Source organism: Schistocerca piceifrons, unplaced genomic scaffold (assembly GCF_021461385.2).
Source record: "Schistocerca piceifrons isolate TAMUIC-IGC-003096 unplaced genomic scaffold, iqSchPice1.1 HiC_scaffold_1870, whole genome shotgun sequence".
Classification (NCBI taxonomy): Eukaryota; Metazoa; Arthropoda; class Insecta; order Orthoptera; family Acrididae; genus Schistocerca; species Schistocerca piceifrons.
The window spans coordinates 342072-361922 of record NW_025727757.1 but is presented as its reverse complement, the minus strand read 5'-3'; positions in this window follow the sequence as shown (position 1 = coordinate 361922).

The following is a 19851-nucleotide window of genomic DNA, read 5'->3' as shown; positions in this document are numbered from 1 at the left end:
GTATTTCTGTATTTTGTGCGAACAATGTAATTTCGGCGTCGTTAATGTGAAAAATCAAGACTGTATGATATACTAAATTGTGACAAAATATATTAAAGTAACAACTAAAATTCTGCAGCAACAATCTTAAAGTTAATTCATCGGGTTTCTGCTGGTTATTCGCGTCTTTCCTGCACGATATTGCATCTGCTTCAAGTGCTGTCTGGTACAGCTGTCAGTTGAAATACATAGTGCAGGAACGACGCGAATAACCGGCAGAAACACGATTAATAAACATGACAACGCCTCGCCGTGAAAGCAATGTCAAAGTTTACTTACAATTAGATCAGTCTTAACGTTAGGAACGAGGCCCCGGGAGTAGACAACATTCCATTAGAACTACTGATGGCCTCGGGAGAGCCAGTCATGATAAAACTCTACCATCTGGTGAGCACGATGTATGAGACAGGCGAAATACCCTCAGACTTCAAGAAGAATATAATAATTCCAATCCCAAAGAAAGCAGGTGTTGACAGATGTGAAAATTACCGAACTATCAGTTTAATAAGTCACAGCCGCAAAATAATAACGCGAATTCTTTACAGACGAATGGAAAAACTGGTAGAAGCCGACCTCGGGGAAGATCAGTTTGGATTCCGTAGAAATGTTGGAACACGTGAGGCAATACTGACCTTACGACTTATCTTAGAAGAAAGATTAAGAAAAGGCAAACCTACGTTTCTAGCATTTGTAGACTTAGAGAAAGCTTTTGACAATGTTAACTTGAATACTCTCTTTCAAATTCTGAAGGTGGCAGGGATAAAATACAGGGAGCGAAAGGCTATTTACAACTTGTACAGAAACCAGATGGCAGTTATAAGAGTCGAGGGGCATGAAAGGGAAGCAGTGGTTGGGAAAGGAGTGAGACAGGGTTGTAGCCTCTCCCTGATGTTATTCAATCTGTATATTGAGCAAGTAGTAAAGGAAACAAAAGAAAAATTCGGAGTAGGTATTAAAATTCATGGAGAAGAAGTAAAAACTTTGAGGTTCGCCGATGACATTGTAATTCTGTCAGAGACAGCAAAGGACTTGGAAGAGTAGTTGAACGGAATGGACAGTGTCTTGAAAGGAGGATATAAGATGAACATCAACAAAAGCAAAACGAGATACTGGAATGTAGTCAAATTAAGTCGGGTGATGCTGAGGGAATTAGATTAGGAAATGAGACACTTAGAGTAGTAAAGGAGTTTTGCTATTTAGGGAGTAAAATAACCGATGATGGTCGAAGCAGAGAGGATATAAAATGTAGACTGGCAATGGCAAGGAAAGCGTTTCTCAAGAAGAGAAACTTGTTAACATCGAGTATAGATTTAAGTGTCAGGAAGTCGTTTCTGAAAGTATTTGTATGGAGTGTAGCCTTGTATGGAAGTGAAACATGGACGATAACTAGTTTGGACAAGAAGAGAATAGAAGCTTTCGAAATGTGGTGTAACAGAAGAATGCTGAAGATAAGGTGGGTAGATCACGTAACTAATGAGGAGGTATTGAGTAGGATTGGGGAGAAGAGGAGTTTGTGGCACAACTTGACTAGAAGAAGGGATCGGTTGGTAGGACATGTTTTGAGGCATCGAGGAATCACAAATTTAGCATTGGAGGGCACCGTGGAGGGTAAAAATCGTAGAGGGAGACCAAGAGATGAATACACTAAGCAGATTCAGCAGGATGTAGGTTGCAGTAGGTACTGGGAGATGAAGAAGCTTGCACAGGGTAGAGTAGCATGGAGAGCTGCATCAAACCAGTCTCATGACTGAAGACCACAACAACAACAACAACGTTAGGATGTACAATGTGACATTTTCAGCTTCAACAATCAGAGCCCTAAACACGAAGGACTGGAGCCAATTCTACGTGAAAAGCTAAGTAAACCAGAAAGTTTATTGTAATCTTCGCTCCTCTCAAATCTTCATAAAAGACTGGTGTGCACAATAGTTGCAAGAAGGAAGGAGGGGGTAGATTACAAGCTCTTTGTCTCTTGCCAACCTAAATACGACCACACGGGGTGTATTCAGGGATATCTGATTAGCTCGATTAATATTTTATCGAGAGAATAGAGAATGTCATACTGAACGGTGAAAGTTCTATGGAAACGAAAGTGATACTGCATCCATATGAAAGCCTATATGGGTGCTAGTGTTCTCAATATGCGAAGTTTATTTATCAGATACGGCCATGAATACTATTAAGATTGCACGCTAACGGTGTTCTTGTGTGCACGGAAGAATCGTCACTGGACGATGGTAACGAGATCCAGAAAGAACGGGAAAATAAATGTTTCACTTGGTGTAATAAACTGCAGCTCTTCTTGAATGTGGATCGGTGTAAAGTAATCCACCTGAGAAAGAGGGTGACCGCGTTAGTACCCGATTGCAAATCACCATTAACAGGTACCAGTTCGTAAGTAATCGTGGGTAACAGGAAAAAGCGGTATGAAATGGACCAGTCCTGTGAAATCAGTAATAGGCAAGGGTAATGGAAAACTTGGATTTCTTGGGAAGGTTCTGTGAAAGTATGGACCATCAATAAAGACTGTTGCTAAACCTAAACTTCACAGGAACAGGCCATGAAGGCGCAACGATACCGACCGGCCGCTGGGTCATCCTTAGCCCACAGGCGTCAATGGATGCGGCCATTTTTGTCGCCTCACGATACTGGAGCCCTAAGGGCTCACAAGGGCTGAGTGCACCCCGCTTCCCTACAGGGCTCGGCTGACCGGATGGTCACCCACCCAACTGCTAGGCCAGCGGTTAACGTCGGTGATCTGATGGAAACCGGTGTTACCACTGCGGGTGGCCGTAAGGACTGTTACTCAAAAATGGTTCAAATGGCTCCCAGCACTATGGGGACTTAACGTCTAAGGTCATCAGTCCCCTAGAACTTAGAACTACTTAAACCTAACTAACCTAAGTACAACACACACATCCACGCCCGAGGCAGGATTCGAGCCTGCGACCGCAGCGGTCGCGTGGTTCCAGGCTGTAGCGCCTAGAACCGCTCCGCCACCCCGGCCGGCGACTGTTACTAGTCGGACTTATCTATTCTCCATGCGTTTGAAGTCTTTATCGCGCAGAGACGTCAGGAATGTGCCGCTACAATTTCAATCTCGTCAGCACATCGCTCAATAAGGAGTAATAGACATGTGATGTTTAAAGCTTTCCCGGCGTACTGATTGTTCCATAAAAACACGGGAGAACTGCCGGATATCAGTAACGTCCTGCCACGATATTTCGGCGCAGAGTCTTCTGGCCATCTTGAGGTGAGTGTCACTGTAGCAGTACTGGCGAGTACGCGCTGAGCTCCGCTATTTAAAGCCGTACTGGGGTGACAATGCGCATGCGCTGCTCAGCGTGCGCGTTCATGTAATAAACATTGTCGAGGAACGTAAGTCGGAGTCCCTGGAACAAAGACGACTCACTGGAGTAATTTCGGAGAACCGGTGCTCCACAGGGACTGCGCACCCATCCCGGTGCTACCAACTTCTGTCTAGTGATAGGCTCCCGAGAGTGAGGTGAGGGACATTGGGGTGAGTACACAGTCACGAGGACAGCCGCTTTTGCCGGCCGAAGTAGCCGAGCGGTTCTAGGCGCTTGAGTCTGGAATCGAGCGACCGCTACGGTCGCAGGTTCGAATCCTGCCTCGGGCATGGATGTGTGTGATGCCCTTAGGTTAGTTAGGTTTAAGTAGGTCTAAGTTCTAGGGGACTGTTAAGTCCCATAGTGCTCAGAGCCATTTCAACAGCTGCTTTTGCCTCTCACAGCAAGCGAATGGAATAAGAAAGAAACGCGATAATGCTGGGACGATGCAGTCGCATGCGGATTGTGTAAGTAACGGGTGTCCGGGTAGAATTTTAATTTTACGTCATTTTGTCGTATGACGGTTGGCAGCCGTGTCTTTTTCATATTTGTTATCTGCTCTCCTTCCCACTAGTAGCCTGGTACCTTTTGTGCGGTGATGGTTCAAATGGCTCTGAGTACTATGGGACTTAACTGCTGAGGTCATCAGTCCCCTAGAACTTAGAACTAATTAAACCTAACTAACCTAAGGACATTACACACATCCATGCCCGAGGCAGGATTCGAACCTGCGACCGTAGCGGTCGCGCGGTTCCAGACTGTAGCGCCTAGAACCGCTCGGCCACTCCGGCCGGCTTTTGTGCGGTGAGCATTGTTTTTTGATGTTTATTTTCGTCACGGAGCAGATCACAACTGAGCAACGTATCTGAGTGATAAAAAGTTATTACGAAAACAGCGGAAGTCCCACTGCAAGCAAGCGTTCGTGAATTGCGTGACACTCGGACGTAGTTCTGTTCCAACCGATTCATCAGTTCGGAAGTTGATCTGGAAGTGTGAGACCATGGGTTCTATGTAAAAAAAAAAAAAAAAAAAAAAAAAGGACGACCGCGTTCTGTTGAAACACAGGAATACATAGCTGTCGTGCGTGACAATGTACCCGTAAGCCCCAGAAAATCGGTTCGCCGACGAGCTCAAGAATTGAATTTACCACGAACTTCACTGCACGAAATCCTTTCAAAAGATCTGAAAATGCATGTGTACGAGATTCAACTTACACAAGAGCTGAAGCGTGCAGAGCGTCCAAAGAGACATCGATTTGCTCGGTGGGTCTTGGTTCGACAAGCGGAGAACGAGAAATTCACAAAAAGAATTATTTTCTCAGAAGAGGCGCACTTCCACCTCAGTGGTAATGTCAATAAGAATTGCAGAATTGGGGGCAACGAAAATCCGAGAGCGACTGTGAAAGATAAGACGCGTCCACAACACACGACTGTATGGTGCAGTGTGGGTTCTGGACAGGGGGAGCGGTCGGCCCGTACTTTTCTGACAAGGGAACCTCCCCATCGCACCCCCCTCAGATTTAGTTATAAGTTGGCACAGTGGATAGGCCTTGATAAACTGAACACAATCAATTGAGAAAACAGGAAGAAGTTGTGTGGAACTGTGAAAAAATAAGCAAAATATACAAACTGAGTAGTCCACGGGTCGCATAGGCAACATCAAGGACTAAATGAGCTGAAGAGCGTCGTGGTCCCGTGGTAGCGTGAGCAGCTGCTAAATGGGAGGTCCGTGGTTCAAGTCTTCTCCCGGGTGAAAATTTTATTTTCTTTATTTTAGCATAGTTATTATCTGTCCGTTCGTTCATTGACGTCTCTGTTCACTGTAATAAGTTTAGTGTCTGTGTTTTGCGACCGCACCACAAAACTGTGTGATTAGTAGACGAAAGGACGTGCCTCTCCAATGGGAACCGAAAACATTTGATCGCAAGGTCATAGGTCAACCGATTCCTCCACAGGAAAACACATCTGATATATTCTATACGACACTGGTGACGGCATGTGCGTCACATGACAGGAATATGTTGTCGACCCACCTAACTTGTACACTTGGCGAAGGGGTAAAAAGATTCTTCTACGTTGCCCGATTTAGGTTTTCTTGTGGATGTGATAATCACTCCCAAAAAAGTGATGAAATCATAAGAGTTTGTCACATAACTGAAAATAAAAAATTAAAATTTTTACTCGATGAGGGAATTGAACCAAGGACCTTTCGTTCCGCAGCTGCTCACGTTACCACGAGAACACGGCGCTCCGGCGTTCACGAAGTCCTTGACTTTGCTTATCTTGCAACAAACTACTCAGTTTGTATATTTTGCTTATTTTTTCACAGTTCCACACAACTTCTTCCTGTTTTCTCAATTGATCTGTTTTCAGTTTTTCAAGGCCTATCCACTGTGCTAACTTATAACTAAATCTGAGGGGGGTGCGATGGGGAGGCTGCCGTCGCTGTGAGCGCCAACCGTTACTGATACACGCTGTCGCATTAGTTTTTCCCTCTTACTGATGAAAATGACGATTTTTGGTTTCAACAAGATACTCCGACACGTCACACATCCCATGAAACAATTGCTCTGCTGAATGTAAAGTTTCAACAAAAAGTTATCTCTTTGCGTGACAACCACGAATCACCTGCCTGATAATGCGATCTTTTTTTGTGGGGACTGGTGAAATCAAAAGTGTAGGTGAACAAACCAAAAACAACACTCCAAATGAAGGATGAAATTAAAAGGGTTATTAACGGCATCCCAACCCATGTCTGTGAATGCAGTGAACCCATTGCTCGTTGGCGCGCGGCCTCGGGTGGTCGTACGGAGGACACAATTTTTGATAAATGAGAGAAGCTGCTCAAACTGTTTCTAAAAGAAATATCACATGTTCAATAAATTTTTGTTTGTTCTATAGCACCATAGTGTCTTCAGTTGCGTTGTAGTTTACGGCAAACGACGCCTTGTCGTGAAATATAGCTCTCGATTACGGTCATTTCACTATCTCAGTTGCATGACACACGTGGAAGGAAGAGTTTTGTTTCATTTTAAATAACATTTGGATTTACAACGTAGTGTTCGAGATTCACAAGCACCTTTGACAAAATATAAATTCTCCCTTGTATTTCGTGAAACTAGTTTCAGTAAAGAACCTTACACAGAAGCGATATGTCACACGTAGCTTACAAATCAAGTTCATAGCAGCTGCCAATACAAGACATTGCGATGGCTCAGTCGCTGTTTGTTTCTCAAGATACCCACTTAAGAAAATAAATTTTTCTTTCCTTACACTACAGCAAGGACGACAGTTTCCGACCATGTCGTGATGGGTGGAATCATTATTTTGTGGCACCTGTTACTACAGTAATCATTATTTATGCAAGTTATTATCTTTGGATGATAAGTTGATGTAGAACAGATCCATCACACGCGCCGGCCGGAGTGGCCGAGCGGTTCTAGGCGCTACAGTCAGGAATCGCGCGACCGCTACGGTCGCAGGTTCGAATCCTGCCTCGGACATGGGTGTCCTTAAGTTAGTTAGGTTTAAGTAGTTCTAAGTTCTAGGGGACTGATGACCTCAGCAGTTAAGTCCCATAGTGCTCAGAGCCGTTTGAACCATCACACACTGTCGTTGGTTTTACAGTACCAGATGTTTGCTGGCATGTTTATCGGGTTTAGTGTTGTAACTTCTGTGTAAAGGCATCAGTAAGTCTCAGTGGCCTGCACGATTTTTAAAGTATAACTGTGCAAACTGCGATGGCAGTATATGAAAATGTTAACTCTCCATTAACCACTTAATTCAGGTAAAGTTGGAAATTTAACTTGTGCAGCTTCTAACTAACTGGAGTACGTTCACCATTGTGGATCACCACACAAGACAGTCAATTGAAACGACGTCGTTGTAGAGTCATTGTCTCCTGGCGGGACATTGCGTTTCGGAAAAGCTATGGATACAGTAACAAAGATTTGAATGGAGTTATAAAAAATGCACGATTCATCGGTTACCGGCTAAGTATAAGAATAAACACTGTGGTACGTACTACAATTTTTGAAGACGTGCAAACTACTTTTTGCACGTGCTGAGACAGTATTTGACTGTAGTGTCTTTGTTCAGACTTAGTATTAAGAAAACAGTTTTGATCGCTCTTTTTTTCTTTTTTTTTTTTTTTTTTTTTTTTTTTTTTTTTTTTTTTTTTTTAACTTATTTAATGCCGACTGGTTTCAGCCCATCGCAGGGGCCATCTTCAGGGCGAATATACTATGAAATTACAATATATATCTTAGACAAAACTAATAACACCATCTTATAAGAGTGGATTACGTAAATATAATATTTTACCCGCTGCTCGACTGCTGACGGCGTCATGTCTACCAAGGTGATGCAGGAGACTGTAGAGAATTTACCTCATGCCTGGGCTTGCTACGAGCACATGAGCGTAAATAACGCCTGCACCGGTGACCAATGGTAGACGTCTAGGCTTAAAAATTGAAGTAGAAATACAATTTGTGTTGAGAAACTTCCTGGCAGATTAAAACTGTGTACCGGACCGAGACTCGAACTCGGGACCTTCGAGTCTCGGTCCGGTACACAGTTTTAATCTGCCAGGAAGTTTCATATCAGCGCACAGTCCGCTGCAGAGTGAAAATTTCATTCTGGAATTTGTGTTAAGTTTACAATTTAAATAAACTATGTTCATTTTAAAAAACACTGTCATATAAATAAACATAAAAAGTATGTGAAAAAGATTTTCAACGTCAAACTTATAAAAGAACGTTACTAAGTTATCTTCATTTGTAAAATACTATGGGGGAAGGAAACAATTTTCTGGCTGTATTCTATTTACTTCGCGCTTATTTTTATCCTATTTCTTTCATTTAATGACGTAACAAGTTTAAGTGTGCCTAACTGTAATCGTATACACAGAGCCGTCTAGTCCAGGCACTATGGACGCCGTTGCCATGGTAGCGGCCCAACATGGCTGTCCTCTCTGCTACGATGTCATCTGTTGCCTAGACCAGGCCCTATGGCAGGGCCGGCCAAACGCTGCACAGTGTGCAGACGTGCGGAAGTGCTGCACATGTGCGCACGTGTGCGACAGCGACTGACAGCGACATCTGTTATTAGGCTTGTGTCCTAAATGAACGGCGGCGGCTCCACTTCCCTGTGGTACAAGCAAAAGCGCGACATATCCAGTCTCGTTTACCCCTGGTGACCGTAACCCTAACACAGAAGTACTGAGAAAAGGCAAGTACTGTGAAAAAGCAAAGGACGGGAGATCTATGTTCTCAGTCGTTTGAAAATGACTGGGAACTGCAATTCTTTTTTGTAGCCGTTGGTGAAAACTCACTGTGTTTGCTGTGCCGCCGAATAATAGGCGGCCAGCGTAAGTTTTCAATTGAAAGACACTACAGTACATATCACAAAGGCGAGTGTAGTGTACTCAACAGTGAAGAACGGCAAGCAAAATTAAATGTCCTTCAGAAAATGGATGAGACACATCAGCTCAATTTTACTGTACGTCAGAGTAACTGATACTTCTTGAACTCTTAGTTTCTGGTGTTACATTTATGTCTGTTTTACTGTACGCTGTACAATGTACTGTTTTCAGTTTTCCAGAATGACAACCACACTAAATCTTCACTGCGAGCAAGTTTTAAAATCGCATTAAGAATTGCACAATCTGGGAAACCCTTTTACGAAGGGGAGTTTGTGAAAGGTTGTCTCATCGATGCTGCAGAACTTGCGTGTCCCACGAACGTTAGCAGGTTTCAAGAAATCAGTCTATCCAAACAAACAGTGACAAGACGTATCAGTGCTATGGCCGGCGATCTGCACAGGCAGCTAATAAATAAGGCCAAATACTTTGTAGCTTTCTCTGTTGCGCTCGATGAAGCAACAGATCTTACAGTTACAGCCCAGGCTGTGATATACACACGAGGTGTCGATAACGCACTTTGCGTAACAGAGGAGCGACATCTGTGCGTAGAAACATGCACTACGTGAACACTGACGGCTGCGGCGTGCACGCTGTGACCCGGAAGTTGCACATGTGCAGGAGCACCGCACGCGTGCACAATTTCTGGCCGGCCCTGCCCTATGGACAGTGTGTCGTCATGGCAGCGTCGCAATATGGCTGCCCCCTTTGCCACGATGTTGTCCGTCGCCTACACTGTGTGTAGAGGCGTCCGCCCGAAAGTACGAGCATTTTGCCCTTATGGCATGGATATCATCATTAGGGCTACCTGCCACATATGATTGTGATAAAGCTATAAACCTATTTAAAACTTAAATGTCTTAAGGTCATAGTTAGATGTCATGTAACAAGAAAACTTATGGACGACAGTTACAAAGGAATACACAATGGTAATTGTCGTATATATATATATATATATATATATATATATATAATATATATATATATATATATATATATATATATATATATATATAATGTGGCATGTAGCCGGCCGCGGTGGTCTCGCGGTTCTAGGCGCTCAGTCCGGAACCGCGCGACTACTACGGTCGCGGGTTCGAATCCTGCCTCGGGCGTGGATGGGTATGATGTCCTTACGTTAGTTAGGTTTTAGTAGTTCTAACTTCTAGGGGACTGATGACCACAGATGTTAAGTCCCATAGTGCTCAGAGCCATTTTTGGCATGTAGCGCGACGGACGTTACATTTCAGATGTTCAAAAATGGCTCTGAGCACTATAGGACTTAACAGCTATGGTCATCAGCCCCCTAGAACTTAGAACTATTTAAACCTAACCAACCTAAGGTCATCACACACATCCATGCCCGAGGCAGAGAAAATCCCTGACCCCGACGGGAATCGAACCAGGGAACCCGGGCGCGGGAAGCGAGAACGCTACCGCACGACCACGAGCTGCGGACGCATTTCAAATGTGTTCCGACCCGTGGCTCTACCCTTCATTCGATCCCTGCGAAACCCTACATTTCAGCAGGATAATGCACGAATGCATGTTGCAGATCCTGTACGGGCCTTTCTGGATACAGAAAATGTTCGACTGCTGCTCTGGCCAACGCATTCTCTAGATCTCTCACTAATTGAAAACGTCTGGTCAATGGTGGCCGAGCAACTGGCTCGTCACAATACGCCAGTCACTACTCGTAATGAAATGTGGTATCGTGTTGGAGCTGCATGGACAGCTGTACTTGTACACGCCATCCGAGCTCTGTTTGACTCAATGCCCAGGCGTATCAAGGTCGTTATTACGGCCAGAGGTGGTTGTTCTGGGTACTGATTTCTCAAGGTCTATGCTCCCAAATTGCGTGAAAATGTCAGTTCCCGTATAATACATTTGTCCAATGAATACCCGTTTATCATTTGCATTTCTTCTTGGTGTAGCAATTTTAATGGGCAGTAGTGTAGATAGCGCCTTCACACTTCTTAAATGTATCTGACTAAACTCATTCTGTTACCAGATGTATGCTTGTGTTCGTCATCTCAAACTTCATAACCACCTACTACCTGCTGAAGTAAGCAGGCTATTCTGTCATCAGGTGCTGTATGCACTAATACTATGGAGTGTAGTATGTACCGCAACTATTACTTTGGAAAAGATGAGCAAAGATTACCTGATCCATAGTCGAATAATATTCCTTGTCGGGATATCACTGTCAGTGACTTTCTATTTAGTCTGCCTTGGGCTGGTGGGATACATGTACAGTCGTGGACAAAACGAGCTAGACCCCTCGCCTTTTCGTTATGCTGATCCGCACGGCATTAAAGTCTGCTACACAGCATAATAGGCAAGGCGACGAAGTGCTACCAACATACTATGCACAGGCGTGAAATTGACAAACTATCTGAGCTTTTTTAGGCTGTTTTCAGTAATTTGTGAGACTATATTAATGCTGATTAGTGTGTTAAATACAACACGTAAATATAAGACAGAACTGAAAGAAGAAACGCTAATTGGTATGAACTGTACCAAAAAAATGAATTTCAACTTATCGAGATAACATAACTCTTTTAATAAGACAAAGAACCGCAGATCGTTATGAATTAGCAAAATATTATCGGCATTCGACCGCGAAACGGTCTGTGTCAACGTTCAGACCAGTCATATTGGATTACCGTTGCTGACCTACCATGAAAGTGTGCAAATTGAGCAATGCGTGAAGTTTCACAACGATATTCACTTAAAAATCATTCAGTGCCACGCTTAAGTCAATTCCATTATTGACAGAAACGGAAAAAGTAGGCAGTAACATATATGAAATTCTACAAGAGTGTCATATTAACATCCACAGGGCGCCAGTACAGAATAAAGGTAGCGATAAAACGTATTGGGGGCGCGAGAATTTCTTAAAATTGCTTTACTGATATTCTACCTGCCTCCATCGAGATTAGAACCCAAAACAAACCAGACCTTCCTCTCACTACACTAGCAGACAACTCAGGCAGACAGCCCCCTATTATTACCTCAGACATGAATAAGCCGCCCACTTCGCAATGAAAATGGCAAAATGATCTGCAGTTTCTTCAGTAGCTGTCGTAGGTGTTTTCGTTGTTAGGATTTCGTCACCTAAACCGGAAAAAAGGGAACCCTACTAGTTTCACTTTCTTGACCGTCTATCGGTCTACCCAACCCTTAAAACCCGTTTACCTCGAGTACGGGTAGACATAATAGGCGGAAATGTTTCGTACTTCCTGCGGTATACGGTCCCTTGGTGGTGAAAAAAGTGAGCTTCAATGTCAACGCAATCTAAAGATACGGCCATTTACGTGAAGAAAATTTACGCAAAAGGTCACAAAATGAATCTAAGAACTATGCGACCAAAATGCTTAGGTTATCAGTCCCCCTAGATCTAGAACTACTTAAACCTAGCTAGCCTAAGGACATCACAGACATCTATGCCCGAGGTAGGATTCCAACCTGCGACTGAAGCAGCCGTGCGGTTCGTGACTGAAGCGCTTGGAAACTCTCGGCCACCACACCCGGCGAAACCCTATTCACCTCACGTACAATGATAATATATACTGTCTAGTGAGGATAGACTGTATTCGCCAGCAGCTCAGATCGTTTGATCACTGAACTTTTACGAAGCTACATTCAAACTTTGTTCCAAGTCGTCTGCAATATCCATTTATAAACACCCTAGGAACGTCGTATGCGATATCCACTTCTGAAGACGCTGGCAGATACTGCTGTACCATAACAAGTAGGTAAGAATTTATTGTTATTGGTCCATGCATGACACATTATTTCAATATCAATTTAACGCGCCTAGGTGTTCGTATATGGCTGAAACTAATGAACAAAAAGTAAATAAACAGCAAACAACTTCGATGTTCAAATCAAATGAAAGTCACATGTCGCAATTACAACATAATTTCGTTGTTACATCTACATGACTACATCAACAGGATTTCTTTGCAATCCAGTCTTAACGTACCTGGCAGAAGGTTCGGACTGTTTCTGTACCGTCCCACTCATTAACAGTGTGCGGGAAAAAGGACCACTTAAATATTTCCTTGCGAGCCTTGAATTACATTATTAGTATGGTTTCTTCCTGTGTAAGTTCCCGAGGAAATAATGTTTTGGCATTCAGAACAGATGTTGGTGATTGAAATTTCGTAAAAAGATCTCGCGGCAACGAAAAACGCTTATGTTTTCATGAATGTAGCCCCAACTCTACTATCAAATCTGGGACCCTCTCTCCCCTATTTCGTGACATTGCAAATCGTGCTACCGTTCCTTGGACGTTTTTGCGAGCACAGTCAATCACGTCTGTCAGGGATATTATAGCAGTGGACGGACAAACGTCCTTACGATAATTTAGGTTAAGTAGTGTGTAAGCTTAGGTACTGATGACCTTAGCAGTTAAGTCACATCAGATTTCACACACATTCGAACATTTTTTTATACTTTTAGTAACCAACCCACCCACGATCATTACGTAAGATTTCTCGAAGGCGTAGGCGAATTGATTTCATTAAGTCGTCGACAGTGTAGCGTGATAGTTTACTTCCCAGCATATGTTTTCTATATTTGTTTAAAGGTCGCTTGCTTTTGTAGATCCACGTGGCAATGGCCTTGTTACCTCTGCCCACATATTCTCTATTTGGTTGATGTTTGGTGATCGTGGAACAAACGGCAACAGCTTTATCCTCTCTTGGCCCTGAAAGCAATCTCGCACTGCTCTGCTATGATGGATGGGGCTCTGCTCCTGTAAATAAACTGTTATCTCGTTGGTTCATATATTTATATTTAAATAACGTATTTGTAATAAGCACATTGGATTATTATTTTCCACAGTGTTTAAGAATTCAGGCCCCGTCATAGATAAGTGATCTATATTCAAGAGTCCGATTAAGAATGTGGTTTACCCAGTCTATCATATGATGAGAGTCGTAGTCGGATATCCACATTAAGACTGTCTGGCTGAATCCGATTAAAACTATCTGGTATCGAAATGAAATTACAGAAATCGGATAATTTGAACGTTGTATTGCAACAATGTTGCGCACATAAATTCCTATGATGGAGTAACAGGTAGCAACTGTCTAAGAAAAAGTGAGAAATATGTCTACTAGCAGCAATGTAACGTAATTATAACCCACATTTATGTGATGGAAATACTGAATCGAACAATACACATCTATTTCAGTGGTGGGATGATGCACCATAACGGATTTGCTGATGACATAATGACAATAATAATAATTACTACTAAAAACAGTCTTGATCACGATTTATTTAACAAGGTGACCAGTTTCGACCACTACTGTGGTCATCTTCAGACCATTGAGTAGGAACCTCTTTCTGTTGGAGAATCACTGATTCTCCTACAGAAAGAGGTTCCTGATGACGTTCAATAATAGTCACTCCGTTGATTTTTGTTGTTTCGAATTAGAGCACGCAGTACTCCTACACCAGACTTCTGAACATTGCCTGTTGAATTCAAATGGCGCATGATGGTAAAATGGTAATCTATCACATATATCAGTAGTCGACACTTCCTTAATGAGGAAAATCATTCATGCCAGAACGATCTTTGTTGAAACACGAATATCTTTTTCTGGCGTATTTTTCCCAAAAGCACTCGCTCGAAACACAGTGCAAATCTTTCTAGCTGCCTCCTCTGCATTCACCCCTCTGTTATACCAAAAGTAAAAGTTGTGTGGCAGATGTCACACGTTTTTCCACTGGCGACTCAATTTTACAATGCTTAACGGTAGTTCATGATTTTTAAGTGTGCAAAATCCAATGCTTAACTGCAAGATGATAACTAGAACTTCAAATTCGAAAATGCCAGTTAATACACACATTGACAGCGTCGCGCCGCGTTCACATGGGCGGCGCCGGATTTGAGGCGGCGGGTGGCGTCTGGCCGGTGGCCGGTAGCCGCTGCAGCGCGAGGAAACGCCCGAGCGGAGGCTGTTATGATCGCGACGCAGGCACGAGCTGTCCTGCGGAATTGTTTCTGGAACACTTGTTATTGCGGGTGAGTAGAATGTTAAGTGAATTATCTTCGATGCTCAATCAGCCTCATAACTTTAGACCGAAATGTGGTTAAAAAAAGAAAAACAGTTGGACGCGAACAGGCGACTTTAAGTTTAGACTACACAAAGATTACCACTATACCACGAGCTCACACAATCCGAGAACATCTCGGAAGTAGACAACACTTCCGCATTTAACAGTGTTGCCAGATTGTGCAGATGGCCGGACTTGAGTTGTCAGGAGCGGTCAGTTTTATTGGCCATGTTAAGTGAACGACTCGGACCTATTCTCTCTGTGGCGGCCGGCCGGTCAGTTTTTATGTCTAAGACTGTACACTTGAGATATTTCGTTTCCCATGAAATGGTGGCAGACGATGCTGTGGCGTCTTCGAAGCTCGAGCTTCGTCAGTGCAAGATATCTCAGCTGAGCGAACGTTTTCTTCCTGCTGCTAGTCTAATGGACAATGGCAATACTGTAGAATACTTTTGACAACTATGTGATCATCGATTTATGTTCGTGAATGGTTCATAATTATGTTAGTAAATTCACTCGATATTTTTATGTCCTTTAAATTACATTTGCTACATGGTTCGCATTGAAGACGTAGGAAATGTATGTTATTTGGTCCAGGAAGCACGTTCCAACAGAAATTGATGCTTACATTGACATTTATGTTGCGAATTAGTCGTCTTCTCCATCACATGGATAACGAGGATGCACCGTTTTGCTACAGTTGTTTCATAGCTAACAAGGGAACCTCGCCATCGCACCCTCCTCAGATTTAGTTATACGTTGCCACAGTGGGAAGCCTTGAAAAACTGAACACAGATCAATCGAGAAAACAGGAAGAAGTTGTGTGGAACTATGAAAATATAAGCAAAATTGAGTAGTCCATGCGCAAAATGAGCAACATCAAGGATAGTGTGAGTTCAGGTGCGCCGTGGACGCGTGGTTAGCGTGAGCAGCTGTGGAACGAGAGGTCCTTGGTCCCAGACTTCCCTCTAGGGACTAGCTTAATTTTTTATTTTCAGACAATCATCACCGCACGTAATGTTTATTAACAAATGTAGGAAATAATCTAACAATTGTTCGACAATCGTTCCATCCATTAAGGAACTCTTCAAATGGTTCAAATGGCTCTGAGCACTATGGGACTTAACAGCTGTGGTCATCAGTCCCCTAGAACTTAGAACTACTTAAACCTAACTAACCTAAGGACATCACACATATCCATGCCCGAGGCAGGATTCGAACCTGCGACCGTAGCAGTCGCGCGGTTCCGGACTGCGCGCCTAGAACCGCGAGACCACCGCGGCCGGCCATTAAGGAACTTTCGGATGCTTTACAGTTCAGAAAATATTCATTGACATTGTTATTGAAGTCGCGAGGTATATTTGCTGGATTCATATTGCCCACGGAATACATCTCACGTATTTAATGCACTCTCGTCCAAAGTAGCGAACAATCAACTGCCAGCCAGGGAGCCTCGTTAGCAAGAATACTCTCTCTTCCGTGCGCTGTAGTCGACTGACGTCATGTGTTTCGATGTTTGTTTAGGTGTAGCGTCCCCATACTACGGCGCAGTTACCTCGCATCGGACGGACGGATAATAATTGTCTGAAAATAAAAAATTGAACTTTTCACTCGAGGGAAGACTTGAACCAAGGACCTCTCGTTCCGCAGCTGCTCACGCTAACCACGGGATCACGGCGCTGCTGAGCTCACCCTCTCCTTGATTTTGCCTATCTTGCGTATGGACTACTCAATTTGTATATTTTGCTTATTTTTTCATAGTTCCACACAACTTCTTCCTGTTTTCTCGATTGATCTGTGTTCAGTTTTTCAAGGCCTATCCACTGTGCCAGCTTATAACTAAATCTGAGGAGGGTGCGATGGGGATGTTTCCTTGTTAGTGGTATTGTGTGTTGGTGGCGTTGCCAGTTTACATACTGTTGCATGTAACACACAATAAATGCGTCGGACGCCTCCTGTGATCAGTTTACTTTAAAAACTTTTGTTGTCATCGTAATTCATGTAACTGCCTCTCCGACTTCCAATTTGACAATTCGTCGAAAAATTGTTTACCTTTCTAGTCCTAGTTTCAAACACTGTCTGACAGAAAACGTAGGCATGAAGGAGTCAGTAAAAGCAATTATTCGCTATTTTAGCAAACTTTTGAATCCACTGGACACTTGAATTCTCTATATTGATTCTGAGAGTTTTGTTATTTCTCTTGTTATTTACTGTCTCAATGTCATCCGTGAGAATAAAAATAAAGGCAGTTGGACTAGGTTCCTGATCTATAAACTATGATTTAATATTCTGCGCTGCTAAAAAAAATTTGAAGGTTATATTCTTTACGTAAAACAGAGTATCGGTTTCAGTCGTAGGATTGACGATAAGCTTCAGAAATACAATTACAGAATAGTGGCATATCGATTATGGCTCCTCACCATCAACAGTGGTTGTTACCCATAGTTTCGTATTTGCTATTTTACCGTCGTTACCCTTTAGAGACCAACCTGATCTTTCCACAATGCCATTTTTGACTTGCTTCTTAATATGTCCTATAACTACAGATTTGTTGAAAATATTAACTGTTAAATACGCTATTCCACAAATTAAAAACTTCCAGTTATTCTTCATATCTTGAAACTTACTACCGTTGACTTTCACTGAGGAAAAGATTCATAATAATAAAATGAAATCAAAGATTAGAATGTCAAAGCATAGTGTGAATGGCTAAAATGCAATGAACTAAAAATCATCTTCTTGTCTAAAACACGTTACTCTCCCAGAGAACTTCGGCACCTCTCAAAATTTTTTACACCTCTGATGTTTAGCCACATGTGGACAAATAGTGGGTCTCATGATGCAGCACTGTTTAGCCGTCACAAAATAAAGCCTCAAAAATCAGTAAATAAAACTATTCTTCTACTGTTGCTCGGAATCGCATATACCAACTGCCCTCTGCTGCGACGACGACTCAAAGTCTATTGGGTATTTGATTGTTCTCTGCTTTTTCGCGCCTCCTTACCTCTCCTTCTAGCCCAACCTTTGTTCTCCAATTACGCCTTCATCGGCGAGCTTCTCCTCAATATTTTTCATTTGGGCTGAATTGTTTTGTACCCTTCTTGCATATACACGTGTGCCATGTATTTTTTAAGAGACTGCATGTATATATAAGGTAAGTATGTCTTCTCTTATCAAATTAAATATTACGTATCTTGCTGTGAATTTATTTGTTTGTCAACATTCCACTTACTGCGTTTCCTTGAAATTATATAAAATATATGTCCGTAAAAAAAATGTAACAAAGAAAACCTTGAAACAGCTGTTGCAGCTGATTGGTGAAGGGCTGAAAAGAAAAACCACCTCTGCTGATGCTGCTTAGTATGGCGTATAGCCTCCTTCGGCTTTCACATCATCTCAAAGTCTGTTGGGCATCAAGTAACTCATTCCAAGCGTCATGAATCACACCAGAAAGCTGTCGGCGAGTCGACGGTGACTGCCCCTTTTCTCGTATTACTCTGACCATTTCTGCCCAAATATTCTCAATGGGATTCATGTCAGCTCCTTTAGGTGGCCATTCCATTACTATGGTCGTCGAACCACCTCTTAACCACACGTGCCACACGAATAGGCGAGCGATCTTGTTGGAACATGATCTGATCATCGCCAAATCTTGCTGTTACAGAAGGCAACATCACGTTCTCCAGAACTGGTAAGTAAATGCGCGCATCGAATCTTCCTTCCACTTCCCACTGGAGCCCACACCCTTCGGCCGATATCCATGCCCATATCGTTACCGACTCACTGCCACTCCTTCGGGAACTGTAAATATATTTTCGATTACACCTAGCACCTTTAGGCCGGTAAACAAGAACTTTTCCGGTTGATGCCGTAGAGAAAACTTTTTCGTCCGTGAAAATCACTCGTCTCCAAAACTGGAGAGGTCTGTCGACATTTTCAGAAGCAAAAGCAAGGCGAGCTTCTCTGTGAGAAACAGTCAATGTCTCTTTCACAGCAGCGCTTCCTACTCTCAGTCCACCTTCCCTTAGACGAGTGACGGTCTTACTGCTAACATTGAGACCCGAAGTTTGCTGAATTTGTCGTGCGTTGACAAATGGGCGGTTCTCACTGAAACGGCGTATCTGCTGATCCTGACCTGCTGTTGTTTTGCGGCGACGGCCATGAGGCCTCCCATTCAGCTTACCACTCTCTTCCTTTCGTCTGACCCACCTGGCTACCGTCGACTTGTGAAGAGCCATAGTTCTTGCTATATAGCCATTTGAAGATCCCTCTGCATGGAGTGCTATAATAGCGCCCTTGTCTGCCTCAGCTAGATGGACCATTTAGCGTTGACTGAATGATTCGTCGCGGTTAATATCTGCTGCGGAAACAGCGCTGGCAGGAAACAGACTGCCTCCTCCACGACGGCAGCCACAACGCAGTGGCCGAGTATGTGTAGCACGGAAATCGATGGCATAAACGAGAGATCGCAAGCCCGTACCCGTGTCGTTACGTAGTGGAGCAACTTAGAATCTGTAATTTATCTCAGAAGGGACTGGTCCACCCTTGTCACGTCTTATCCTGATAAATATTACATGAGATGAAATGTTTACGTTTTGCATATGCGGCAGGCCTAACGTAGGAAACATCTCTGAAATATCTGAGCCAATCTGAAGATCACTTCGTGAATTTTAGCTGTAGACGGTTGCCTTATAAGAAGGAAAACGTGTTTATCCCCGCTCGCCGTGTTTCCAAGTGGCGCAGTTTACTCTGAGGCATACATAATTATCGCCGGCTAGCGAGGGGAACTCGCCAGGTGTCATAGGCTGATTGTCCGGAAACTTTGCTCAGTGAAGGAGAGGACAAATTAAGCGAACGTGTGTTTCGACTTACCTGCAGACACTCGACCGTTTCCGAGAAAACGACGGTCAAAGTTATCAAAGTTGCTATAGTGTAGATACCTTCTGCAGCCGAGAACGCAAAAATTTTTCCT